This window comes from Balaenoptera ricei, chromosome 19 (assembly GCF_028023285.1).
Source record: "Balaenoptera ricei isolate mBalRic1 chromosome 19, mBalRic1.hap2, whole genome shotgun sequence".
NCBI lineage: Eukaryota > Metazoa > Chordata > Mammalia > Artiodactyla > Balaenopteridae > Balaenoptera > Balaenoptera ricei.
The window spans coordinates 3746518-3760992 of NC_082657.1; the positions used below are offsets into that span (position 1 = coordinate 3746518).

The following is a 14475-nucleotide window of genomic DNA, read 5'->3' on the forward strand; positions in this document are numbered from 1 at the left end:
CAGAAGCTCTTTTGTAGATTCCTTAGGAACTCCTCCATACAGGATCATGTAGATTGGGCATAAAGACAGTTTTATTCCTTCCATTTCAATCTGTAAGCTTCTTTTCCCTCTTACTTGTCTTACTGCACTGGCCAATTCTGAACAGAAGTCATGAGAGCATCATTGTCTGCTTCCCAACCACAGAGGGAAAGCATTTGGTATGACATTAGGTAAGTGTAGACCCCAGACGCTCTCCATCTGATTAAGGAGGTTCCCTTCTATTCCTATATAGCTGGGCATCTTATTAATTTTATCAAATCGTTCTGTGCATATGCTTATATAATGATGTGGGTTTTCTTTGTTAGTCTATTAACATGGTGGATTAACCTTACTGGTTTTCAAATGTTGAACCAGCCTGGCATCTGATGATAAATCACACTTGGTTATGATATGTTATCCTTTTCAGATATGGTTGGCTTTCATATACCAATATGTTGGTGAGAATTTTTCTATGTTCTTGAGGGATATTGGTCTGCAGCTCTCTTTCCTTGTACTGTCTTTGCCTAATTTGAGTTTGGAGTAATGCTTAACTCATAAAATTGCTGCAAAGTGTTTCCTTCCCTTCTATTTCCTGGAAGAGATTGTGTAAAATTGCATTATTTCTTCCCTAAATGTTTAGTAGTACATGCCAGTGAGGCCACTCTGGACAGGAGTCTTCTTTGTTGGAAAGTTGTTTTAACTACAAATTCAATTTCTTTAATATTTTTAAAGAATATTCAGATTATTTCTTCTTAAATGAGTTTTGGTAGTCTATGTCTCTCACGAGTCGTCAAAATTATGGACACAGAATTGTAATATTTTCTTATTACCCTACTAATATCAGTGGGGTTTGTAGTGATACCCTGTCATTCATTCCAAATATTGGCAAATTGTGTCTTCCCTCTTTTTTCCATAATTTCTCTGACTAGTGGTTTGTCAATTTTATTGGCCTTTTTAAAGAATCGGCTTTAGCTTTCATTTATTTCTGTTATTGTTTTTCTGTTTTCAGTTTCATGGAGTTCTGCCCTTTAATGTTTATTACGTTTACTTTGAGGTAAGTTTGCTCTTCTTTTTCTTGTGTCTTAAAATGAAAACTTAGGTTAGCGATTAGAAACCATTCTTTCTTTCTTTCTTTCTTTCTTTTTTTTGGCCTCACCGCAAGGCATGTGGGATCTTTGTTCCCCAACCAGGGATAGAACCCATGCCCCCTGCACTGGAAGTGCAGAGTCTTAACCACTGGACCGCCACGGAAGTCCCAAAAACCATTCTTTTTTTAAATATGAGCACTTGCTGGTCTTACTTTCTTTCTAAACACTGCTTTAGCTGCATCTCACAAGGTTAGTGTATTTTCATTTTCATCCAGTTCAAAATATTTTCCAATTTTCCTTGAGTTCCTCACCATGGATGATTTAGAAGTGTGTTGTTTAATTTCCAAATAGCTGAAGATTTTCCAGATAGCTTTCTAATAATAGATTTTAACTTAAATTCCATTAGGGTCAGAAAAGAAGTGATGTATGATAGTAATTCTTTTAAATCTGTTAACCTTTGTTTAATAGCCAAGGATAAAGACTATCTTGGCCAGTATCCCATGCACACTTGAAAAAGGTGTATTTTGCTGTTGGTTGAGTGTGCTCTGTGTGCCAGTTAGGTCAAGTTGGTTGATAGTATAGTCAAGGTTTTCTATATCCTTGCTGATTGGCCATCTATTTGCTCTATCACTTACCAAGAGAGGAGTCTCAAAGTCCCTGACTATAACTGTTGATTTATCTACTTGTCCTTTCATTTCTGTCAGTTTTTGCTTTATATACCTTGAAGCTCTGCGGTTTTGTGTGCACACATTTGGGATTACTATGTCTTCTTGATGAATTGACCTTTTTATCTTTACCCCTGATAATTTTCTTGCTCTAAGGCCTCTGATACATTTTATTGTACTGTCTTGTACAGCACAGCCACCAAGGAAGGTAATGTCACTTCCTTGCTGTCCCAAAGATATCCAAGCCCTAATCCCTGCAACCTGTGAATATGTTACCTTACATAGCAAAAAGGGGCTTTGCAGATGCGACTAAATTAAGAATCTTGAGATGGGACATTATCCTAGGTAATCTGGGTGAGCCCAGTGTATTCACGAGGCTTCTTGTAAGAGGGAGACAAAAGGATCAGAATCAGGGGTAGGACACGTGATAACAGGGGTTGGAGTGATGGAAGGAAGGGGCCACAAGCCAGGTGCTGCATGCAGGCAGACCCTTGTAGCTGAAAAAGGCAAGGAAACAGATTCTCACCACAGAGCCACTAAGAGCAACCAGCCCTGCTGACACCTCGACTTTAGCCCACTGAGACTGATTTTGTATCTGTGACCTCCAGAACAGTAAGACAACACATCTGTGTTGCTTAAAGCCACTAAGTTTGTGGTAATTTGTTACAACACCAATAGGAGACTAATGCAGCCACGTAAGCTTTCTTTTGATGAATGTTTGCATAATACAGTCTTTCATCCTATTAACCTATTTATACCACTTTTAACCTATTCATACCACTGTATTAAGTGAACCTCTTGAGGACTGCATATACTTGGGTCTTACTTGTTGTTAATCCAGTCTTACAATCTCTGTCATTTAATTGTGCTTTCACAATTTATATTTAATGTAATTACTGACAAGGCTGTATTTACATTTTCCCTTTTATTGTTTGTCTTCTCTTTATCCCCTCTATTGTTTGCTCTTCAAGTTTCCCTTCCCTGCCTTCTGTTGGCTTTTTGGAGTATATTTTTAGTATTCCATTATATCTATTGATATTCTAACTGAAAATCTTCACATGTTTTTTTAGTGGCCGTTGCAGGCATTATAATACACACACCTAATTCCACAGAGTTAATATTTTAACTCTTCAAAAGGAACATAGGGGCCTTCCCTGGTGGTCCAGTGGCTAAGACTCCACGCTCCCAATGCAGGGGGCCCGGATTCGATCCCTGGTCAGGGAACTAGATCCCATATGCTGCAATTAAGAGTTTGCATGCCACTAAGAGTTCGCATGCCGCAACTAAAGATCCTGCATGAAGCAATGAAGATCCCGTGTGCCGCAACTAAGACCCGGAGCACCCAAATAAATAAATAATTTTTTTTTTTTTTTTAAAGAGAAACACAGAAACCTTATCACCATACAGGTCCTTTCACCCTCATTCCCCATCATATTGTAGCTGTTATATGTATTCATCTACATATATTAAAAGCCCAACCAGACATTGTTATTTTTGCTTTCAACAGCCATACATATTTTAAAGAACTTAAGAGGAAACGAGAAAAATATGCTGTTACATTTACTTAGATATTTACCACCTTTTGCTCTTCCTTTATTGTTGAATTTCCAAGTTTCCCTCTAGAATTATTTCCTTTCTGCCTGAAGAACTTACCTTATCATTTTTTTTAGAGCAGTTCTGCAGGCAACACATTCTCTCAGTGTTCCTTCCTCTAAGAATGACTATTTTGCTTTCATTCCTGAAGAATATATCCAGAAGAAGTCCAGGTTAGCTCTTCTTGTTTTTCAGAAGTATAAATCTGACCATAGTGGTTTCTGATGTGAAATCTGTAATCGTTCAAATCCTTTTTGCTCTGTATGGAACCTGGCACTTTTCTCTGGATGCTTTCAAATTTTTTCCCACTGGTTTGATTATGATTGTGATGTGTGGGCATCGTTTTTATTTTACTTTATTTTATTTTACTTTATTATTGATGTATAGTTGATATACAATATTATATGTTACAAGTGTACAATATAGTGATATACAATTTTTTTTTTGTCAATCCCAAACTCCTTGACTATCCTTCCCCACCACCCTTACCCCTGGTAACCATAAGTTTATTCTCTGAGTCTGTTTCTATTTTGTAAATAAGCTCATTTGTATCATTTTTTTAAGATTCCGCATATAAGTGATATCATACGATATTTCTCTTTCTCTGTAAGACTTACTTCTCGCAGTATGACAATCTCTAGGTCCATCTATGCTGCTGCAAATGGCATTATTTCATTCTCTTTTATGGCTAAGTAATATTCCACTGTATATATGTACCACAAGTTCTTTATCCATTCCTCTGTTGATGGACATTTAGGTTGCCTCCAGGTCTTGGCTATTGTAAACAGTGCTGCAATGAATATTGGGGTGCATGTATCCTTTCAGGCCATGGTTTTCTCTGGATATATGCCCAGGAGTGAGATTGCAGGATCATATGGTAGCTCTATTTTTAGTTTTTTAAGGAACTTCCATACTGTTCTCCACAGTGGCTGTACCAATTTACATTCCCACTGACAGTGAAGAAAGGTTCCCTTCTCTCCACACCCTCTCCAGCATTTATTGTTTGTGGATTTTTTGATGATAGCCATTTTGACTGCTATGAGGTGATATCTCATTGTAGTTTTGATCTGCATTTCTAGTCATTAGCAATGTTGAACATCTTTTCATGTGCCTCTTCTGTATGTCTTCTTTGGAGAAATGTCTATTTAGGTCTTCTGCCCATTTTTTGATTGGGTTGTTTGTTTTGATGATACTAAGCCTCATGAGCTGTTTGTAAATTTTGGAGACCAATCCCTTGTCGGTCATATCATTTGCAAATATTTTCTCCAGTTCTGTGGGTTGTCTTTTCGTTTTGTTTATGGTTTCCTTTGCTGTGCAAAAGATTTTGAGCTTAATTAGGTCCCATTTGTTTTTTTATTTCCATTACTCTGGGAGACTGATCAAAAAAACAAATATTGCTGCGAGCGGGCTTTCTCTAGTTGCGGCGAGCGGGGGCTACTCTTCATTGTGGTGCACGGGCTTCACCTTGCAGTGGCTTCTCTTGTTGCAGAGCATGGGCTCTAGGCGCACGGGCTCAGCAGTTGTGGCACGCAGGCTCAGTAGTTGTGGCATGCAGGCTCAGTAGTTGTGGCTCGCAGGCTCAGTAGTTGTGGCACATGGGCTTAGCTGCTCTGCAGCATGTGGGATCTTCCCGGACCAGGGCTTGGACCAGTGTCCCCTGCATTGGCAGGCAGATTCTTAACCACTGGGCCACCACGGAAGTCCTCCTAACCACTGTGCCACCAAGGAAGTCCTCCCATTTTGCTTTTAATATTTTTCCTTTGTCTTAATTTTTGCCACTTTGATTACTGTGTGTCTCGGCGTGTTCCTCCTTGGGTTTATCCTGCCTGGGACTCTCTGCACTTCCTGGACTTGGGTGACTGTTTCCTTTCCCATGTTAGGCAAGTTTTCAGCAATTATCTCTTCAAATATTTTCCTAGGTCCTTTTTCTCTCTCTTCTCCTTCTGGAACCACTATAAGGTGAATGTTGGGGCATTTAATGTTGTCCCAGAGGTCTCTTAGACTAACTTCATTTCTTTTCATTCTTTGTTCTTTATTCTGTTCTTCAGCAGTGATTTCCACCATTCTGTCTTCCAGGTCACTTATCTGTTCTTCTGCCTCAGTTATTCTGCTATTAATTCCTTCTAGTGTATTTTTTATTTCAGTTATTGTGTTGTTCATCTGTTTGTTCTTTAGTTCTTCTCGCTTTGTTAAACATTTCTTGCATTTTCATCATTCCTTTTCTGAGATCCTGGATCATCTTCACTATCATTATTCTGAATTCTTTTTCTGGAAGGTTGCCTATCTCCAATTCACTTAGCTGGTTTTCTGGGGTTTTATCTTGTTCCTTCATCTCGGACATAATCCTCTGCCTTTTCATTTTTTTCTGTCTTTCTGTGATTGTTGTTTTTGTTCTGCAGCCTGCAGGATCGTAGTTCTTCTTGCTTCTGCTGTGTGCCCTCTTGGGCATCGTTTTAAAATCTTATCCAATTTTTCATTTGTGGAGCATCTTGGACATGTAAATGGATGACTTGCAACAAATCTGGGGACTTCCCTGGTGGTCCAGTGGTTAAGACTTTGCCTTCGCCAGGGAGCACAGGTTCAATACCTGGTCAGGGAGCTAAGATCCCACATGACTCAGTGCCAATAAATAAATAAATAAATAAATAAATAAATAAATAAATAAATAAAGCAGAAGCAATAGTATAACAAATTCAATAAAGACTTTTAAAAAGTGGTCCACATCAAAAAAAAAATCTGTAAAATAGTCAGTATTTAGCGCCTCAAAAAAATTTTTTTGTTCATTGATATCATTCTCCCTTTGCTGGGAGAGCAATGATATAAATGGCCTCACAGATCCTGGCTGTGTGTTCACTTTAAAAACTCTTTGCTTCCAACCTATGCTCTTACCCCATGCCTGGAGAAAGAATTCACAGAATGAGATGAAGAGTTCTGCCCAGGGGAGGAAGGGGCACTGAGGAGGCAGAAATGACTCAGAGGTTTTGAAGAAGGGAGATGAAAAAAGATGGTGCTGAATTATAGACACAAGGAAGTCAGTGAAGGGAAGTGTTTGGGGAAAAGAAAATCCAGTCCCAGCTCAGGAGGCAGGGCTGTGCTTCACTCTAAAGAACGGTGATCAGTCTTCCAAGCATCTCCCATGCGTCCCTCTCTCCCGGGGTCACCCCATTTATGACCGCCCCGTTGGCTCCTCCAGGCAACCAAGGCAGAGAGTGGGAGCGCTTTCAGTTCCCCAGTCTCCTGCACTTCACATCCAACCACCAAATCCACACGCTGTGCCCCTTGAGCCCTTCTTAACAATGTCCCTGATCCATCGCAAGGCTCAGGACATCTTGTCTGTTTCATCACATCAGCCTCCTTCCTGGTCCTCCAATCCAGGCTCCACTCCTTACTCCAGCTCATTCCTCTCACCACCTCCGAAGGACTCTTCCTATAACCGTATCGGATCTGAACCTGCCCTGCTCAAAACCCTTCCAACAGTTTCCACCTTTGAAACAAAGTCAAGGTGCATCATCTGATATTCCAGGCTGTGAATGATCAGCCCCAGCAAACGCCGCTCTCCCTCCGCAGCCAAACTCATCACACTTAACCATGTCTCCCCCAAACACACACATACACAGAGCTACTGAACAATTCCGTACCTCCTCAGCCTGCCCCCTTAGCCAGTGTGAACGGAGCCATGTCCTTTCCAACCTGCCAGACCAAGAAGTCTTCCTTGTTCATTCCACTCAACTATAAATACATGTTGAGTTATAAGTTCGTGTAAGGTTTATAGGAGAAAACCACATGAATGACTTAAAATACTGGTCAACACATCATCCAGGAGAGAGATTAATGTTGGAATTTTACTATTAATAGAGTTAATTATCAATAGAGCCCTCCTGCATTACATTTTCTATATGGTGGTAATCCTTTTCCAATAGAAATCTGTTCATACTCTCTGCTGTTTAAAATTTTCCAATTGCTTTAAAGATAAAATCCAAAATACTTACATGGCGCTCAAGATCCTGTGTGGCAAGGCCCCAGCCCTCGCCTAATTGCTCTCAGTTCTGAGAACAGCCCAAGATCTTTCTGGTCAAGGATGCCTCCACCACCACCACCGCCACCACCACCCCTGAGCTAACTACTCATCCATCCACCAGAAGGACACCTCACAACCAGGACCCAGGCTTCATGGCGTCTACCTGTTAATGAAACTCATTGTTCCCCGTTTTTTTTTTTCTTCCAACTTGTAACAGTCTCACAAGACTATAACTGAATTGTTTGCCATGTAAATATTTGCAATGTCTGTTTTCAGCACTCTGGGCCCCATGAGTCCAGGAAAGGAATCTGTCGGCTTCTCCAGTGAATCTCCAGTGTCTGGCACCATGACTGAACATGGTCATTGCTCAACAAATACTGACTGACTGGACTAGATGACGAAAGAAAGGAACAAGATTTGCATTTACAGAAGCTCAGGAAAGGGAAGTTACTTGCCCCAGATCACACAGCCTACGTAAGAGGCAGAATAAGAATTGGAACAGGTATTGGGGTAGCTCCTAGGCCTGCTTCTTTTAGCCTCATGTTCTGGGATGTTATGTCACTCTCTGGATTTGGATTTGGCATGAGGAGGTAGGACAGGAAGGCAGAGTGGGGGAGGGGGATCTGGTGAGTATCAGATCTGGCCTGAAACATCCCCAGAGCCTGCTATCTCCTGGGCCCCATCCTGCAGGGAGAGCAGTGTGAGGCCCTGGGGGGCTGTTCCTCTTTCTGAGCGGCTGCTAGGAAGGAACCAGTAACGTGCAACACAGAGCCTGCCCCTTGTCACCCCCCGTGCATCTGTCTGTCCTGCTGCCTCTGTGGACTCTGTAAGACACCAGCACGGCTGGGCACCATGGGAGGCAAAGCCACGACCCCGGCCCTCACTGCCCTTCTCTGCCTCGGTGGGCTTTGGGGAAGGGAGGGGGGAAGGGGCCCCTGTCCTCCCAGGTCTCAGCTTCACCTGAGAGATCCCAGGTCTAAGAAGGCTCAGGGGGGGCAGAACTTGGTGGGGGAGGAAGGATGTGCTCAGCCTCAGATCTGACCCCAGCGCTCAGGGCCCAGACCAGGCCTGGAGCATCTGTGTGTGCTGGGGGATGGGCGCTCACAGGGAACTCTCTCCCAGGGCTGTGCCCGGACCCATGGGACCAGGTCCCGGCAGGTGAGCCCCCCCAAGACCTGCTTCAATCCCACAAGCCCCTGGTCATCTGGGGGGAGCACAGCAGGTCTGGGATGATGGTGACCAGTCTGGAAGGGGTCTGGGGGTGACAGCTGGGGAAACTGAGGGGAGAAAGGCACCCCTGACACTTCAGGTCTGATTCCTTTCCAGGAATCCACCTGACACCCTCCATCTGGGCTGACCTAGGCCCGGCCCCATGGTCACCAAGGGAAGCCCTGTGACCATCTGGTGTCCGGGGTCTCTGAGGGCAGATGTCTACCGTCTGTATAGAGAGAGGCCCTCTGGACTCTGGGAGGCTGAGGCCCCACGGGACTCCAGTAACAAGGCCAGTTTCCCCTTTGAATCCTCGAGCTCAAGCCCTGCAGGGCGGTATCAGTGTGTCTCTCGCAGCAGGAAAGACAGGTAGAGCGGAGTGACCCCCTGCCCCTGGTGGAGACAGGCGGGAGGGAGGACCCGGGTCCCCTCCCACTGCGGCGGCGTCCTCACAGGCAGAGGGAGCAGAGTGTGGGCGCCGGGGGCCGGACGTCTCCCCTCGCAGCCCACACCTGCGGTGAGCGGGGTGACGCTCCCCCTTTAACCCAGCCCCTCCCCCTCCCTCAGGGGTGCACAGAGCCCCCCCCCCTCAGCCCAGCCACGCCCTGTGGTGGCCTCAGGAGGGAGCGTGTCCCTGGCACGCAGCTCACAGTCTGCAGCGGGCACTTTGCACCTGCTGAAGGAGGGAGGTGCTGACCCGCCCGACACAGGACATCGAGGACCCATGGGAGGGGACAGGCCGTGTGCCCTGTGGGCCCCGTGAACTCCTCCCGTGGGGGGACCTGCGGATGCTATGATTCTCCCAGCTCCCTCCGCATGTGTGGTCACACCCCAGTGACCCTCTGCATCGCCAGGTCACAGGTGAGGGCCCCCAGCCCCATCGTTTCCTGGACCCCTGACCTGAGCCTTGTGCCCAGTGAGCCCTGGGGTGATGGGGGTCAGTGATACCGCCCTCCTGGGGCAGAACCACTAGCGAGAGGCTTGGGAGGACCCGGGAGAGCTCTGACTGCAGCTCCGGTGAGCACTGCGGGGTGAGCGTCCCCCTCGGTGCCACTGCCCCTCTCTGCAGGCGTGCACAGGGGGCCCTCCCTCTCAGCCCAGCCGGGCTCGCTCGTGCTCCGTGGAGACAGCCTGGTGCTGGTGGGGAGCCCCTGTCCTGCCCCACGTCCTGACTGTGTTCTCAGCGTGCTGGGCCCAGAGTCACCCCTGGTGGGGATGGGGTGCTGGGAGGGGGTCCTAGAGCAGACATTGAGATAGGGCAGTGGTCCAGGGAGAGTGAGTGAGAAAAATGGAGCGGGTGCCGGGAGATAAGAGAGACCCACACAGGGGGGCTGAGAGCAGCTGAGAGGGGGTCACAGACACGGTCCCTGGAGAGAGGATGGTGGTCCCTCAGCTCAGGGTCAAGGGTGTCTTGGGGGTGGCTCTGTACACATCACGACCTTCCTCGCCCCCAGGAATATACAGGAAACCCTCCCTCTGAGCCCAGCTGGGGGCCTCCGGACCCTGCACAGAGAACATGACCTTGCAGTGTGGCTCTGAGGTCTGGTCCAATGCCCTCCATCTGTCCAAGGAGAGGTCACTCACTCCTCCCCAGAACCTTCGTCTGCAGGACACGGCTCCACCCTTTCAGAACAGCTTCACCTTGAGTGCTGTGACCTCAGCCCACAGTGGGACCTACACGTGCTACAGCTCACTCAGCACCTCCCCCTCCCTGATGTCACAGCCCAGCGACCCCTGGAGCTCCTGCTCTCAGGTGAGGGACCCCAGCCCTGACCCTCTGTGTCTTCCTGGTCAGTTCAGGGTCCTGTCCCCAGCTCTGGGCTGGGCTGGGAGTGAGGGGGTCACAGAAGGAGGAGAATCAACAGTAAAGGGATGGAAAAAGCCAGGGCAACTCCCTTCCCTGCACCATCCTCATCCTCATCCCTGGGGTCCAGACATGTTCCGGGTGGCAGAGAAGACTCGGGTCTGACCAGAAGGGGAAAATACCAGCGTTCCCCCCCACCCCCGTCTCCATCCTCCTCTGGTCCCCACTCCTCATAGTCTCTCACCCTGAGAGAACAACACAAGAGCGGGCGACTAGCAGAGGCCTCGATCCCCAAGCGACCAAGATCACAGGCCCTGGCACAGCTTGTGTCCCAGCGGGGCTGGGAGTCGGGCAGAGATGCAGGGAGACCAAAGGGCTCCCGGGGCTCAGAGGCTGGTGGATGAAGGGTGGGGGGCCATGGAGAGGGAGATGTCGGGGCCATCCTGGGGCAGGGGCAGTGGGCTGTGTGGGGAGAAGCAGCCCCCGGCCCTCCCCTCCTGTCCCGACCCCCAGGAGGCTCCGAGGATCAGCTTCTCCCCCACACAGAGTCAGGCGTGCAGATGGGTGAGTGGGGGTCTCTGTGGGGAGGTGGTGGTGAGAGGAGCTCAGTCTGGTCTTGACTCAGCCACTTCCTGAGTTAATGGCCTGAGGAAAGTTCCTTCTTCTCACTGGGACCCACTTCCCCGACTGCAAAGGGCAAGAAGTCTGCTCCGACGCTGTGCGTGGGAACGGTGTCTGAGCCTTCCTCCTTAAAGTCAGGGGCTTCAGCCCTCCAAGGAGCAGCCGTGGGGCCAGGGAAAGAACAGGGCTTGGGAGTCACACCGCGCTGCTACTTCCCAAGCTTGAGATCTTGGCTGAGTCATGTTCCTCGCCGAGTCCGAGGCTCACCCTGCGTGGAGGAGCCCTCCTGCTTCCTCCCTCAACGGGGAGCCCTCAGCACAGGCCCTGTTTAGAGCTCAGGAAGGCCAGAGCCTCCCGCCTGCCCCTCCCAGACACACACCCCCTTGTCCACACGGGCCCCAGGGGGGGGATGCCAGGTCTCTGCAGAGTGGGGACAGATCTGGGCCGGGCTGGCAGAGGAGTAGGGGTTGGGTTTGAGGGACAGGTCCCTGCACTGGTGTTCTGCCTGGAGGCGACAGCATTAAAAAAATAATTTAAAAAAAATACAAGGGAGCCCACAGTCCTGGGTTCCAACCCCAGCTCTGCCACATCCAGGCTGGGTGACCTGGGGCATGTGCGTTTCCTCTCTGTGCCTCAGTTTCCTCATCTGTAAAGTGGGTGGGAGTGACAGTCACTGTTGCATGATTGTTGTGAAAGTTAGAGGAGATGAATGCACAGACCCCAGTACGAGTCTGCACACAGTAGGCGCTCAATTAAATGGCACCACTGGCTCACTCATGACGTCACTGGTGCCCCAGGTCTCAAATGGTACCTTGAACGTTCTGATCGGGGTCTCGGTGGCCTTCGTCCTGCTGCTGCCTCACCTTCCTCCTCGTCCGACACCGGGATCAGGGAAGACGCAGGAAGTCGGGTGAGTAGGGAGTGGGGTGACCTAGGCCCCTGCAGGTGGTGGGCTTAGGGCACCAGCCAAAGGGAAACCTAAGAGACGGGTGAAGTCAGGTTAGAAAACCCCTCCAGCATTTCCGAATGAGAAAATCTAAAAAGAAGAGATTAAATATGAGTGTACACGTATTTTAAACTATTCTTTTGATTTTTTTCAAACTTACGAAATGTTTGAAAACACATGCAAGTTCTGTATTTTATGGTTTAGATTTTTCTCTTGAATTCTTTATGAAGGTGGGAGGGGATTATAATCTTATCAGTTCGTAGGCCCTCGCAGATCTTACTGTAACCCTAGAGAAGGGTTCTGGGGTGGCTTGGAGGCCGATTCCCAACTTCCTGCAGCGGCCGCAGCATCAGTGCTCGAGGACAGAGGCCGGCAGAAGAGGCAAGACCTCTCCCAAAGACGCCCCCCCCCCCCCCCCCCCGCCCAGCCCGCGCACAGCTCCCGCACCGCCTCTCACACGCCTCTCTCCTCCCCCAGCTCCAGCCCAGCTGTTGACTTCCAGGAGGAGAGCTTGTGTAAGGGGAAGAGGGACCCTCCTGGGGGCAGGAGACAGGGCCAGACAATGTGGGTGGGCAGTGGACACCAGGGAGTGGTTGGAAAGGGTTCTGGGCTTGGGGATGTGAGAGCTCGAATCTGATACTGTGTGGCCTGGGCCACATCACTGGCCCTCTCTGGACATCTGCTGTGTGAGATGTCAGGGAATCTTGGCAAGAGATGGGACCCCCTTGTTCTGTCCCCACCGGATGCTGTCGTGGAAGACACACAGCCGGAGGATGGCAGGCAGCTGGACAGTCAGGTCAGCTCCCCCAGTCCTGACCAGGGCACCCGCACCTCCTTGTTCAGACGTTAAATCCAGCGGCCACTGAACCCTGACGCCACTCAACTCCTGGCAGCCTCTCCCTTCTGGAAGCACCTGCCCTGTGGGCTGCTGCAACCCCACACCTCGTCTCCTCTGACCTTCAAGGTGTTGCAATGCTCAGGTCGAGCTGGCAGGGCTGAAGGTTAGGGCTAAGAGTCTGTGCCCCCCAAAAGGGGCTCAATCCAATCCTGGGGCTGCAGAGCGACCCAGAGGGGATGCCTTCTGAACTCCAGAGGATTCTAAAATCCTCGCTCAGCCCTTGGCTGTCTGTTCGGGGTTGGGTGGACCCCAGCAACGCACCTCGAGCGCTGGTTAACTGGGGTGAGGATCAGCTCCCGTTCACACTCTGGCGAACCCTAACTCCCTCCCAGGCTGCAGCGGGGTCTGACTGTCCCTCCAAGTTGATGGCGCCACACCCAGCTCCTATCTCCAGTCCTGCCCTCGCCCCTGCACCAAACTTACACAACCAGCCACCAGTCACAGCAATTTCAACTTCCTTCACTTCCCTCCTCCCTGAGGCTCAAAGCTACAGGGACTGAAGGAAGGAAAGATTCAGAGACCACCCGTCACTGTCTCCAGCAGAGGCCTGATGACTAAGACCACCAAGGAGTGCCTCCTTTCCTCCCGGGACCCAGGCTTCCCCCACCCAACCACCCTCCCTCCCTCTCCCCCACCGCAGGCCGCGGCATCTGAATCCCCCCAGGATGTGACCTATGCTCAGTTGAACCACTCAACCCTCAGACGGGAGACTGCACCCCCCCACCCCCCAGTCAGAGGAGCCCCCAGCAGAGCCCAGCGTGTATGCTGCTCTCGCGGTCCGCTAGCCCAGTAAGGACCCAGGGCCCACGCTCCAGGGACCGGATTTCAGGGACCCCCAGGAGCTGCCCCCATAAATGCTTATAATGAACTCCAGCCAGCCTGGAGTCCTGACACGAACCACCAGGAGCTTCTGAGCCCTCCTGGAAGCCAACTGCTTCCAGAACTCCATGGAAATCACAGCTGATTTTATGGTCCCTACCAAGGGTCCTGACCTCAAGGACCCTACAGAACTGCCATCAACACCTTGGGGTGAGGGAGGCCTACCACCCAGCCCAAGTAGGCTGCGAGGACTTGGATTCTTCTGCAGGCTTCACAGCGACTTCACAAAGAACCCTGAGCCCTCACTGAGAAGCTGGCCACTTACATCACAGCCCCAAATCCCCCAGACCGGGTGTGCCCTGTGGCTGCAGCTGCTGCGAGGTTGCCCAATTCCAAGTGTTCCTCATTTCCTGAGACCGAGCCCCTTCCTTCCCTGCCTGAGGCAGCCTCGCAAACAGAAAAGACTGCCTCCCTTGCGCCCATGAATATCATCAGCAACTCCAAATGCCGGGGGAGGGCAGGGTTCGCCTGCATCCTCTGCCTGGAAAGGACTCCTCGCCCTACATGCAAACGGGCGGCTGAGAATTTCCTTCTGTTTTGTCTTAAAGAACCTTCCTCACACTACTACTGGTCTCCCTGCTGTGATAAGCTATGTGTAGACATGTTTGTTAGGACACCGCAGCCCAGCCCTAAGGGGAAAAGGACCACCATCTTGCAGGTGGTACCAAGTACCTGAACAAAGCCGACCAGGCCCCTCTGTGTGTGTGTGGAAACCCGCTGAAGGACGCAGCCTGCA

The 14475-nt window shown here is 49.5% G+C and overlaps 1 pseudogene; it reads left to right on the forward strand.

Moving 5' to 3' along the window:
- Nucleotides 1-8520: 8520 nt before the first annotated feature.
- On the forward strand, nucleotides 8521-13645 carry LOC132353906 (leukocyte immunoglobulin-like receptor subfamily B member 2; annotated as a pseudogene).
- Nucleotides 13646-14475: the final 830 nt, after the last annotated feature.